The 13779-nt window shown below is 32.8% G+C and overlaps 1 protein-coding gene across 3 annotated transcripts in view; it reads right to left on the reverse strand.

The window, feature by feature from the left end:
* LOC6041806 (mucin-5AC) overlaps window positions 1-13779 on the reverse strand; it is a 133511-nt gene that overhangs the window by 116276 nt on the left and 3456 nt on the right. The window lies entirely within an intron of this gene.

Consider the following 13779-nt stretch of genomic DNA (forward strand, 5'->3'; position numbering starts at 1 on the left):
CGCAGTTCATTCCACGACTACAATCAATCAAGAAGTCAACACAACGACGCGGGTGGAGTTGCGCGAGGTTCACTCTCTTCAAAACTCTCAAGTGCGACGCGTATAAGCGCGCGTGTAAATAAAGCCTCTCTCTCTCTCTCTTGATTCTCTTGAGTGTTGAAGAAATGAACACGCAAAGACAGGTACGAAGAGACAGGTAGGTCGCGGGTCGAGAGCACCGCTGCGTGGTGGAAGGTAGAATGAGAAACGCATCCGCGCATCGCGTCGGAGAAATTATCACCTTTCTACGATCTGCTGCGCGACGACCCCCGCGTGTTTGTAGCGTTGATCTGGCAGTGATGCCAGTTTTAGTTTATTCAGGATTAATTTGATCCAGATGCAATAATTCCAAGCAAAACTATATATTAGCAGAACTTTTTTTTGTTTACCCTAAAAACTGGCAACACTTCCGCGACGTGAAGACCTCGTCGGTGGAGAAAATACCAGTGGTCAACGTTCGGAATGATCCACGCGAGATTAACGAAAATATTATAGGGTTCTTATGATCCCAACGCGAAGAAAAAACGCACATTGAGGTTAGTTCATTCGCGCAGGTTGACCGGTTCACCTTAACCGATGAACCAGCGCACTGCTCTGCAACGCAGAATGAGGGAATAAAACGGACAACTCCACGTTGGTTAATCCGGTTATACCGGGAGGTATCCACACACATACCATCTTGATGTGTATCATCCCGAACCTTTAAGGTTTGGGCAAGATGTTCTCCACCAGATATGCCAAGAAGAGCTATCTGAAATTTTAGAAAGTTCTGCGTTGACTAATTGACTTGGGATTGCCCCCAGGACAACCCCTCCGCCAACATCGTAACGCTCGCATGGACGCATAATCGGATCTTGACCAACGAACGACCAAGGTCTGGCGGCCAGCCGGATTGAGGTGAGCGCGAATTTAAAAAAAAATAAAAACCGGAGTACGACCCAAAGTAGAACACGCGTATACGAGCGAGGAGGAGCAGAAGGGGGACAAGTAGGTCGGATTTGTGTTCAGTTTTATGTGGGACAGCCCGAGCGCGCGGGGACGGGTTGATCCCGTCGCCAGAGTGTCACGTTTCAGTAAGTAGATAAAGCTCTTTCGCGCGATGGCTATCGGCGGCGGGACGTACATACCAATGAGGGTATTTTTAATAGGAATTCAAGGAAAATCGAGCAAACAATTGATGGTATTAACCCACTTTTCAGGGGGTGGTCGGCGAAATATTGCCGTGTTCCAAATTTGAATTTCCGAAATCCTTCGCACAAACAGTCGTTAATCAAGGAGGCACACACTTTGTTCGTGTCATCTCTGGTGAAATAACCCCAAGTACGAGTTATAAACAGGTTGCCAGCGAACCGGACCGCTGGAATGTGGCACAGATGACGAGGACTGAAGAAGCGTCAGTGTCCGGGGCGAAGTGGATTCGCATCACACAAGAAGCGAGTTCAGTCCGAAATCAGAGCCACACATTGCGAAGAAATCTGGCTGAAATGATTCCAGCTGGCGTTGATTTTGCCACCTGGCGGCCTAAGCCATAATGCACCAAATAGAAGTGTTTCGGCGAATCTCTTTCGCGGGTATTCTGACACTGGAAGAACTGACATTAAATTTTATTGTAATCAATTTTCTAACGTGCATCTGCCATTTTTACAAATCAATTTTGACTCATTTCAGAAGTTATTTAAAACAAATTCAACAGCAGATATGAAACGGATTGAAAGAATTCAAATAAATTATCCTTCAAAGAAAATGTGACAAAGGGAATGCTCTACAAAATGAGCCTTATTTTCATTTTAATTTTTGTTTTATCAATCTGCCTGATTTTTTATTGAATTCTGTATGCATAAAGAAACCACTTTGCATCTTCAGTTTGTCAATATTATTTTTGCAATTCCGTCGTGAAACTACTTACTTTTCCTGTCATTCTTGAACGACGAAATAGCCTACTTTTCTGTACCAAAAATAACAGAATCGAATAGCAACACTTTTCAAAATAAATGCTGAAAAGTTCTACTTTTCAGCACTCAAATGGGTGCTGAAATGTTGAACTTTTCAGCACTTGTTTCGAAAAGTAACACTTTTCAACATTTTTTTTTTATTTAAACGATTTATTGACAAAATACATGAAAATTTGACATAGAATTTCACTCAGTGTGTGTTTTTTGGAATTGCAAAAAATGTTGTATGGAACTCGTTGCAAAACTTGATTTTTTCAGCACTCTTCGTATTTATCCAACTCGGTGAACCTCGTTGGATAAATGTACGACTCGTGCTGAAAAAATCCTCTTTTTGCAACTTGTTGCATAAACTACTATTTCCATACAAATTGTTTTTTGAAGGAATGTTTTGATCGATTTGGTGCCTTCGAAAAAGTTGTAAGATAGATGAGGACTACACCGAAAACAATTGAGTAGTTCTCTCAGATTTCGGTCATTCGATTTTTTTTTTGTATTTTTTAATCCGACTGAAACTTTTTTTGTGCCTTCGGTATGCCCAAAGAAGCCATTTTGCATCATTAGTTTGTCCATATAATTTTCCATACAAATTTGGCTGCTGGCCATACAAAAATGATGTATGAAAATTCAAAACTCTGTATCTTTTGAAGAATTTTTTTGATCGATTTGGTGTCTTCGGCAATGTTGTGGGTATGGATATGGACTACACTGGAAAATAATGATAAACGGTACAAAAAAAATTATTTAACTTTTCGTCACTAAAACTTGATTTGCAAAAAAAAAAACACTATTTTTATTTTTTGATATGTTTTAGTGGACATCAAAAGCCAACTTTTCAGAAATTTCTAAGTTGTGCAAAAAAATCTTTGAGCGAGTTATGAATTTTTAAATCAATACTGATTTTTTCAAAAAATCGAAAGTTGGTCGCAAAAATTTTTCAACTTCATTTTTCGATGTAAAATCGAATTTCGTTTTCGTTTTCGTTTTACGGAGCAAGGTGGGGGACGCGGCCTCAAGTCAATCCAAGTCCGGTTTCTTGTGGAAAAAAGGGTAGTGGCCGAACTAGTATTGCATACAAAATGAACACCACATACTTCATTTTTCGATGTAAAATCGAATTTGCAATCAAAAAGTATTTCAGTGAAATTTTGATAAAGTGCACCGTTTTCAAGTTAAATTCACTTTTAGGTGACTTTTTTTTTAAATAGTCGAAGTTTTTAATTTTTTTAAATTAGTGCACATGTTTGCCCACTTTTGAAAAAATATTTTTGAAAGACTGAGAAAATTCTCTATATTTTACATTTTTGAAATTTGTTGATACGACCCTTAGTTGCTGAGATATTGCCATGCAAAGGTTAAGAAACAGGAAAATTGATGTTTTCTAAGTCCAACCCAAACAACACACCATTTTCTAATGTCGATATCTCAGCAACTAATGGTCCGATTTTCAATGTTAAAATATGAAACATTCGTAAAATTTTCCGGTCTTTTCGAAAAAAAAATTAAACAAAGGCCAAACACTCAAGATTACGCTCTTTTCAAATGTTAGTCTTGGTTTAAAATTTTTGAAAATATTTTTTTCGAAAAGATCGGAAAATTTTACGAATGTTTCATATTTAACATTGAAAATCGGACAATTAATTGCTGAGATATTGAAATTATAAAATGGTGTGTTGTTTGGGTGGGACTTAGAAAATATAATTTTTTTATGTTTATAAACCTTTGCATGGCAATATCTCAGCAACTAAGGGTCGTATCAACAAATTTCAAAAATGTAAAATATAGAGAAACCTTTCAAAAATATTTTTTTGAAATTGTGGGCAAACATGTGCACTAATTTAAAAAAAAAGAAAAACTGCAACTATTTTCAAAAAAGTCGCCTAAAAATGGATTTAACTTGAAAACGGTACACTTTATCAAAATTTCACTGAAGTTCTTTTTGATTGCAAATTTGATTTAACATCGAAAAATGAAGTTAAAAAAATTATGCGACCAATTTTTCGATTTTTTGAAAAAATCAATATTGATTCAAAAATTTATTACTCGCTCAAAGATTTTTTGCACAACCTGGAAATTTCTGAAAAGTTGGCATTTGATGTCCTCTAAAACATATCAAAAAATAAAAATAGTGTTTTTTTTGCAAATCAAGTTTTAGTGACAAAAAGTTAAATAAAAAATCACCATTTTTTTTACCGTGTATCATTATTTTCCAGTGTAGTCCATATCCATACCTACAACTTTGCCGAAGACACCAAATCGATCAAAAAATTCCTTCAAAAGATACAAATTTTTGAATTTTCATACATCATTTTTGTATGGCCAGCTGCCAAATTTGTATGGAAAATTATATGGACAAACTAATGATGCAAAATGGCTTCTTTAGGCATACCGAAGGCACCAAAAAAGTTTCAATCGGATTAAAAAATCCAAAAATTAAAATTTAAGAAAAAAGAACGATTTCGTAGAGAATTGCTCAATTGATACACGGAAAAAAATGCATATTTTCAAAATCACTTTTTGTCAGATAATTGTTTTCAATTAAACACAACTTTTAGTTTTGTTTTAAGTTTTAAGAAAACAAAAAGTGCCATCTTTTCAGGAAATTCCAGAAAGAGCAAAAAATCTCTGAGTAAATCATGTTTTTTGAAATAGTATTTATATTTTAATCTTAAAAGGACAAAACAACTGGATACTAAAAAATACTATTTTAAATTTTTTTTTTTCGTTGTCTTATTTTTGATTGTTGAGCTTAAGTATGACCCTTAAACTACTGTAAAGTGATTTATATATTTTAAATCCAAGATGGCGGCCAAAATGACGATAATGAAATATTGAAATGAATTTTTGTAATTTTACAGGCAATCAGCCATTCAAATTTGATTAAAATGGGGTCGCAGAACTCGAATTTGATGTTTAAAGTAATAAAAAAAACATGATTTTTTTTTGCTCGTTATTTGATTATCCGAAGTTCCATACAAACATTCGGATAATCGAGTCTGAACTGTATAAAAATAAACAAATTAAATTTGCAATCAAAAAGTACTGAAGCGAAATTTTCATAAAGTGCATCATTTTCAAGTATTAGAAATGTTTAGGTAGCCTTTTTTGAAAAAAAGCCGCATTTTTCAATTTTAAATAATAGTGCCTATGATTGCCCATTTTTGGAAAAAAATAATTGTAGAGCTGAAAAAATCATTTTATTTTTACTTCTTTGATACAGCTTTTGCAGATTTAAAAACAGAAAAATAAGATTTTCTTAGTGTTGCCCATTTAGCCCTCGTTTTATGATCACCGATATCTCGGGAGCTAATAGTCCGATTTTCAATGTTGAAATTTTCTACCCTTTTTCATAATTTTTTTTATCTTAATTTCATACATGGATAGAAATCTTGTAGGCATATCCGGTAACTCTAAGTTTTTGAATTCCTAAACATAGAAACATTTTTCTCGATTTTGATGTAAATGTTTTCAAAATCGACAAAGTTGCTGCTCGAAATCAGAAAAAAATGTTATGGATTTTGGAAACATTTCTATGTTTAGGAATTTCAAAAAACATACAGTTACCGGATATGATTGCATGATTTCTATCCGTATAGTTAAGGCAAGACATAATTAAGGAATTATGGATTAAGGAAGTCATTTTTGAACAAGCAAATTTGATCTGCAGTGTTGGTTACAACTGGTGTACGTGATTTCGATGACGCTCATTCGTTTTCCAAAATTTAAGATTAATATTATAATTTTTTAGCGTTTCTCCAAGAAAAATAAAAATAGATTTGATTTGTATATATATATATTTTTTTGATCGAAGCATTTTGGCTAAGTCAGTAGCTAATATTTGTACTGAGATACAGAATTATATTATTGAGAATAATTGAATTTGACATGTTTTCTAAGCCTTCATTTTCAACTGTCAATAACTGGGAAACTAGCGGTCCGATTTTCAATGCTAAATAATCAAATCTTTGAGAAACTTTGCAATCTTTTGTATAGAAATATATTCAAAATATTTAAATCAATGTAGAAATTTTAGAATTTACATTGAAAATTGGATTCTTTGATCCCTCGAATTTTGTATGGACAGTTGCCAAAATTGTATTGAGATTTGTGTGATTGATGCAAAATTCTTTCTTTGGTCATAGAACGTAGCCCCAACAATTACAGAGCAATTCTCTAGAAATCGATCTTTTTGAATTTTCATTTTTGTATTTTTTAATCCGGCTGAAACATTTTCGGTGCCTCTGGTATTCCCAAAGAAGCCATTTTGCACCATTAGTTTGACCATATAATTTTGCATACAAATTTGGCATCTGTCCATGCAAAAATGATGAATGAAAATTCCAATATCTGTATCTTTTGAAGGAATTTTTTGATCAATTTGGTGTCTTGGGCAAAGTTGTAGGCATGGATAAGGACTACGCTGAAAAAATGATACGCGGTAGAAAAAATGTTTTTTTAACTTAACTTTTAGTCACTAAAATTTGATTTGCAAAAAAAAACACTTTTTTTATGTTCCTTTAAGGACATTAAAAGCCATTTTTTCAGAAATTTCCAGGTTGTGCAAAAAATCTTGACCGAGTTTTGATTTTTTGAATCAATACTGTTTTTTTAAATCGAAATATTGATCGTAAAAATTTATTTCGAACAGTTTTTTTTGCACAACCTGGAAATTTCTGAAAAGTTGGCATTTGATGTCCCCTAAAACATAAAAAAAAGTTTTAATGACAAAACATTACTTCATTTTTTTTTCAGTGTAGTCCTTATCCATACCTACAACTTTGCCGAAGACACCAAATCGATCAAAAAATTCCTTCAAAAGGTACAGATTTTTTGAATATTCATACATCATTTTTGTATGGTCAGCTGCCAAATTTGTATGGAAAATTATATGGACAAACTAAAGATACGAATTGGCTGGGCATACCAAAAGCACCATAAAAGTTTCAGCCGGATTAAAAAATACAAAAAAAATCGAATGACCGGAATCTGAGATAGTTGCTCTACAGTCAAATTTAGAAATTAAAATTTCATGAAATCGACCGATTGCGAAAAGAATTTCTCTGTGGACTTCTGCATCAGGATTATCAATACTGTTTAATACATGATCAATTTGTATAAGTTCATTGCACTTTTTATTCAAGCTTTTTGAAATCAATTTTGATTTGTAATCTTTGAAAATATTCACAACTGCCTACTTTAGAATATTTCTCCTGATTGTTTAAAAAATTATTTGAATTTCAAAGATGTGATGAAACTTCATTTTTCATGAATCATTTTTTTCGTTTTCTCTTACATAAACATATGCTAAAAGATTATCTCAAATTATGTTGCTTTGTTAATTAAGTAGTGCGAAATGATAATTTTAAGCAAACTTAAATTTTCCCATATTTTGTTTAGGCATTTCGATTTTTTTTTTCGTGTATTTTTCCGTGGCTCCACCACACACTCGGTTCGCCGGCTCCTATGTCTTCCTCATCCCACTCTGACTATTTGGCTTATATTTGCGCAAAGTTTGCGTTTTCATATTCAAATCGATTAAAAAGTTTTTTTTGCCTCACCACTTTCATGCCGTTGTTTTTTCAGCATTAAATAATATGTGCACACGTACAAACACACATACAGCACTCACACGTATGCAGGTAAGTACTTGGACCGGCTAGCAGAGAAAGAGTGGCGTTGGTTCCGTTCGAATGTACAATAATGATCGCGCTGCATGTGTGTGTGCGGGTAAAATGTAAATGAACCTCCCCACATGTGGGCAACCTCCGGTCGGGGCTTTGGGGCCAGAAGCGCCACTTGGGCCTTTTCTGGTAATGTTTTTCTTTTTTTTTGGTTGAAGGTAACGCAGCAAAAACAAATCGAAATAAATCATCACCAAACACCTGTTGTTATGGTTGGCAGCGGGAGTAAAGTATGTATTTTGCTGATTGTTAAGGTGAGACACACCAACCGATATGGGCATGTGTTTGTGGTACTTTGCGACGCGCGAGGTACTTGGAGAGTGGTTTCATTTCGCGCTTACCAAGGGGGAAAATTTGCCAAATTGAGGCGTTTTTTTTGTTCCTACATCGTCATCGTGCCATCGATAAAAAGTACTTAAGTCGCTCGGGCGAAATTGCGTTGCGATTGCGTTTCAAATGGGTCAATTGGGTAACTTCAAAGCTGCTTGGTCAAAGTGCTTACAATGGGTAGCACCGAAAAGCATAAACCCCGTTGATGCAACGTGATAGAAATACCTTTGATGATGGTGTCATCAACAAAAAGCACCTAACTAATGGTATCATATCAAAATGGAATCTTATGTTACAGCTTCACGAAAAGCGCATTAAAAAAAATAATTAAAAAAAATCGGCCATGTGTCGTGATGACAGTCCAGAGTATCGGTGCGTGGTTATTACGTTTGGCCAGCAAAGCAATCAACATTACTTTTAATCTCAAAGTTGTCTTAAATCTGGCACTTGATCAATTTCTTTGCTATTAACCTCTACAACCCAACCCCGCCTTTAGACGGGATTCGATTTAAAAAATCGCCAAAAATCCATTTTTCAACCAATTTTTGATCTTTAAAAAGCATTGGAAAGAAGAACTCTTAAAATTTTAGAAAATTTATGGGTTGGATGTTTAACTTGTATTATGTGATTTTGCCAATGTTTTAAAAAATGTATTTTTTTGGGGGACAACTTTGGCAGTGTTTTTTACTAACATTTCCTATATTTAAAGTAAAAAGAAGTATGCATTAATTTTTGTAGTGTCCCAGACTATGCCTCTACGCATTTTTTTACAATGTTAATGATAATGGTGCCATTTTATAGCAGAAAATGTAAAAAACAAGAAAAAAAAGTGACAACAAAAACATGAAAAAATTAGATAGGCAAAATGTAATGATAGGAGGTGGTAGAATAAACCAAAAACAAACATAAATAGAACAAGATAAATGCAAATTAAAATACTAAAAATGAAACAAGAAAAACATAATACAAGTGAAGTAAAGTTTTTCGTAGAACAAAAGTTTCTCAAAATGACCTACTAAACACGGAAAAATAAAAAAAATCAGAAAAAAAAATTAGGCTGTAGAGGGTTAAATTGAAAAAAAATAATAACTCAACAGAGAGTACAATTTAAAAAAAAACTTTTTTAATATTTTTTTTTATTTCAGTTCATTTTGTACTCATCTGCGACTTTTAAAATTTGTAGAGTTCATTTGTTTTGACAAACATATTCTTCATCAAGTTAAACTAACAACCTCAACAGATTGGTAAATATCTCTCAAAATTAAAATTATCGAACACCTTTTTTATATATTTCTTTTTGTTTTTCTCTCACAAGCTGCAGGTAATTCATAAGATGTTTTCGAAAAACATATTTACATGCTTGGTTCTTGCTGCAAAAGGTAACTGAGTAATGTTCTAAGTTTTCGAAAATCGTTTTACTTCGTAGTTTAAGTTTTAATGAAACTTCATCCATGTATTCCCTATGTCAAAAGCCAGCTTGCATTCTTAGTTCTTTAGTAATTTTGTTCTTTAGTTGTTTAATTGTTTAGTTTTTTAGTTCTTTAGTTCTTTAGTTCTTTAGTTCTTTAGTTCTTTAGTTCTTTAGTTCTTTAGTTCTTTAGTTCTTTAGTTCTTTAGTTCTTTAGTTCTTTAGTTCTTTAGTTCTTTAGTTCTTTAGTTCTTTAGTTCTTTAGTTCTTTAGTTCTTTAGTTCTTTAGTTCTTTATTTCTTTAATTCTTTAGTTCTTTAGTTCTTTAGATCTGTAGTTCTTTAGTTTTTAAGTTCTTTAGTTCTTTAGTTCTGTAGTTCTTTAGTTTTTAAGTTCTTTAGTTCTTTAGTTCTTTAGTTCTTTAGTTCTTTAGTTCTTTAGTTCTTTAGTTCTTTAGTTCTTTAGTTCTTTAGTTCTTTAGTTCTTTAGTTCTTTAGTTCTTTAGTTCTTTAGTTCTTTAGTTCTTTAGTTCTTTAGTTCTTTAATTCTTTAGTTCTTTAGTTCTGTAGTTCTTTAGTTCTGTAGTTCTTTAGTTCTTTAGTTCTTTAGTTCTTTAGTTCTTTAGTTCTTTAGTTCTTTAGTTCTTTAGTTCTTTAGTTCTTTAGTTCTTTAGTTCTTTAGTTCTTTAGTTCTTTAGTTCTTTAGTTCTTTAGTTCTTTAGTTCTTTAGTTCTTTAGTTCTTTAGTTCTTTAGTTCTTTAGTTTTTAGTTCTTTAGTTCTTTAGTTCTTTAGTTCTTTAGTTCTTTAGTTCTTTAGTTCTTTAGTTCTTTAGTTCTTTAGTTCTTTAGTTCTTTAGTTCTTTAGTTCTTTAGTTCTTTAGTTCTTTATTTCTTTAATTCTTTAGTTCTTTAGTTCTTTAGTTCTTTAGATCTGTAGTTCTTTAGTTTTTAAGTTCTTTAGTTCTTTAGTTCTGTAGTTCTTTAGTTTTTAAGTTCTTTAGTTCTTTAGTTCTTTAGTTCTGTGGTTCTTTAGTTCTTTAGTTCTTTAGTTCTTTAGTTCTTTAGTTTTTTAGTTCTTTAGTTCTTTAGTTCTTTAGTTCTTTAGTTCTTTAGTTCTTTAGTTCTTTAGTTCTTTAGTTCTTTAGTTCTTTAGTTCTTTATTTCTTTAATTCTTTAGTTCTTTAGTTCTTTAGATCTGTAGTTCTTTAGTTTTTAAGTTCTTTAGTTCTTTAGTTCTGTAGTTCTTTAGTTTTTAAGTTCTTTAGTTCTTTAGTTCTTTAGTTCTTTAGTTCTTTAGTTCTTTAGTTCTTTAGTTCTTTAGTTCTTTAGTTCTTTAGTTCTTTAGTTCTTTAGTTCTTTAGTTCTTTAGTTCTTTAGTTCTTTAGTTCTTTAGTTCTTTAGTTCTTTAGTTCTTTAGTTCTGTAGTTCTTTAGTTCTTAAGTTCTTTAGTTCTGTAGTTCTTTAGATCTTTAGTTTTTTTTTGTTTTTTTACTGAAGTAATTTCTCGGGTGAGTTTTCAAAAATCCGTAACAGCCACCGTGACCTTCTACACTTATTTTCGTATTTCTCCAAAATGATACATAATTTCATTCATTTTTAGTTTAGGACACTTGAAGGACGTGTAGATCAACAATATCATGCATCTTTTTGGGCAGAATTTTCGGGAATTTTTCCTTCCTCTAAAAAGTTGTTAGGCTTGCAACTCTGTCGAAGACATCAAAATTTTATGTCGTTATCTACACCTTCTACCAAATTTATAGAAAGCAAACCTTCAAAAATCAGTTTCTTGAACTTGGCAACTCAGAGTTAAGTTTTAGATCAAAGTGATGTTTGATGCACTTTGAGAGCTCGTAAAAACAAACATTTTTATTGTTTGACAAGTCTATTTGGACTTAAGGACTAAAAGTTACAGCTATTTTAAGGTAAACAAGATGCATTTTTAAACTTAAATATCTCGAAAAAGCGCATGCCAAATTTCAAGCCCCAGGTTGCATTCGAAAGAGGAGATCCAGCACTACAAACGCTGAAAAAATCTCAGAGGTGTTTTTCTTGAAACTCGGGATATTTTCATTTGAAACAGTCTAATTTTCATGGGAAAACCATATGGGACCACCCTAGCGAAATTCGAAAATTGTCTAAATACATGTTTTTCCATGTATTTTTTCCCGCTGAATCTGAATCAGCCCTCAGAATTGAGCCAAAGTGTAAAAAAAATCGATTTTGGTCATGTTTTGGGTTTCTATGTAAAAGTATCATTTATACCTAAAATATTGACAATAATCGATTTTTTACATTTTGGCTCAAATCTGAGGGAAGATTCAGATTCAGCGGGTAAGTTTAAAAAATACATCTTTTTTAATTTGAAATAGCTATAACTTGTGATCCCTAAGTCCAAATAGACTTGTCAAATAATAAAAATGTTTTTTTAGAGCTCTAAAAGTGCTCCGAATATCACTTTTGTCTAAAACATAATCCTGAATGGCCACGTTCAAAAAACTGATTTTTGAAGGTTTGCCCAGATGCTTTCCATAAATTTGGTCACAGAAGTCGTAGATTACGAGATAAAATTTTGATGTCTTCAACAAAGTTGCTTGAATTGGCAAGCCCAAAAACTTTTTAGAAGACGAAAAAATTCCCAAAAATTTTCCTGAAACCAAAAGTTGTCCCTTTCAGTTTGCAATAACTCTTCTGAAGACACCAAAGCTCCAAAACTTCACTTTTTGGAAAATCAATTTTCCACTTAATTTCACGATCTGGACCACTGTGCAATGGCTTACGTCCTTTTGAATACTAATCCGGGAAGGGACATTTGCCAATCAACATTTCAAGATCATCTTTAAGGAAAAAGTTAGAAATTTTAACTCAGAACTTTTTTTTCTGACTTAAATCGATTTTTAATTTTCAAAAAAGTTGTCAAGATCAACTTCTTTAGATGCATTAAACCCATTATAATACGATAGCACAAAATGATTTTTATCAAACAATAAAAGTTTATCGATTCAGATAATTCCAACAGTAACTGTTTCTTTTTTTCAGTGAAGAACCTCAACTTTACCACTTGTGCAAAGATGAAACTCAACAAACCAGTAACAGTAACGCAAACGCGGAGGAACCGCAAAAATAAAAACAAAAATAGCAAGTGCGCAAGCAGCGAACGAATGGGCAAACAAAGTCATCAAACGAAAGTAGAACAATGTGCCGGACTGACTGGACTGGACCAGATCACAAACATTGTTGTGCTATTTTTTGTTGGTTTGTCGGTTGTGTGTGAAACAGTCAGAAAAAAAGCTGCTACGTTTGCATTCAATGTTGGACGAATCGTCAAACGAATTGAAAATTTACGAAAAAAAAAAGTTTGGCTGTAAAAGCTACACAAGCGAGCGCTTCAAAGTTAGCAATTGTATTTTTTTGGTAAACAATGAGTGGCACTAACTCAATACCCGATGTATACAATTTGGAGCACTTGTTGATACCGGGGAAGGCATTTGTTGCGATATCTTATCGGTTTATTTTTGCGCTATTATGGTGAGGGGGTTAAAAGTTCGCGAACTGCGATCGATTTTGATGGATGTTATCGCTGGTGTGATTGACACTTCCGCGAACTTAGGAAAGAAATTTATGGCGTTATATGTGATAAACTTGGAAGCATTTCTTGCCTTAAAATGTTTGGAAAATTGGGTCAATGTTTCTTTATTGTGGAAAAATAACAATTTGTGAATTAAGTTGAAATATAAATTTTCGTTTTTTTGTAGTATACACGTTATTGAAAATGAAAAAAATGCACATTGTTAAACAAACATTTCAATTTCAATTATTCAAATGAAACATTCAAAGTACCGTCATCAAGGGTGGCATTTGGTATAAGGGGTGAGATTGGGTTACACAAATTTGAACATTTTTGTATGATCCAATCTACTGGGGTAGGCCACACAAAGTCCATACATTATTTTGGAAAAAAAAAGTTATTTCAATAGTGTTTAGAAAAATAGTTACGTTAAAAATTCTTGGCTTATATTCCTGGGTGAATTGATAGTCATAGTTTTACTTGTTAACATTGTGCGCAACTCGCAATTTTCATTGTATGAACGGGCCTTGACCGATCTTATGCACTAGGTTCCCAACGAACACGCACTGCCCTTACACCTACATCTCACCCTTGCTCTGAGTCGAGCTCAGTTAAATAATGAAATATCTTCATGACACTTTCAGGAGTGATTAGAGTGATTTGAGTGGATTTAACAAATATTCTGTAATATAAAATTTTGTACATGTATGTAACCCCTTAACTAAGTTTATAAGCTTTTTAAACAAAATACATATAAATTTTAGGTGCTAAAAAGTCGGAATTTTGCCTGAAATTCGTTAAAACTAGT

Source organism: Culex quinquefasciatus, chromosome 3 (assembly GCF_015732765.1).
Source record: "Culex quinquefasciatus strain JHB chromosome 3, VPISU_Cqui_1.0_pri_paternal, whole genome shotgun sequence".
NCBI lineage: Eukaryota > Metazoa > Arthropoda > Insecta > Diptera > Culicidae > Culex > Culex quinquefasciatus.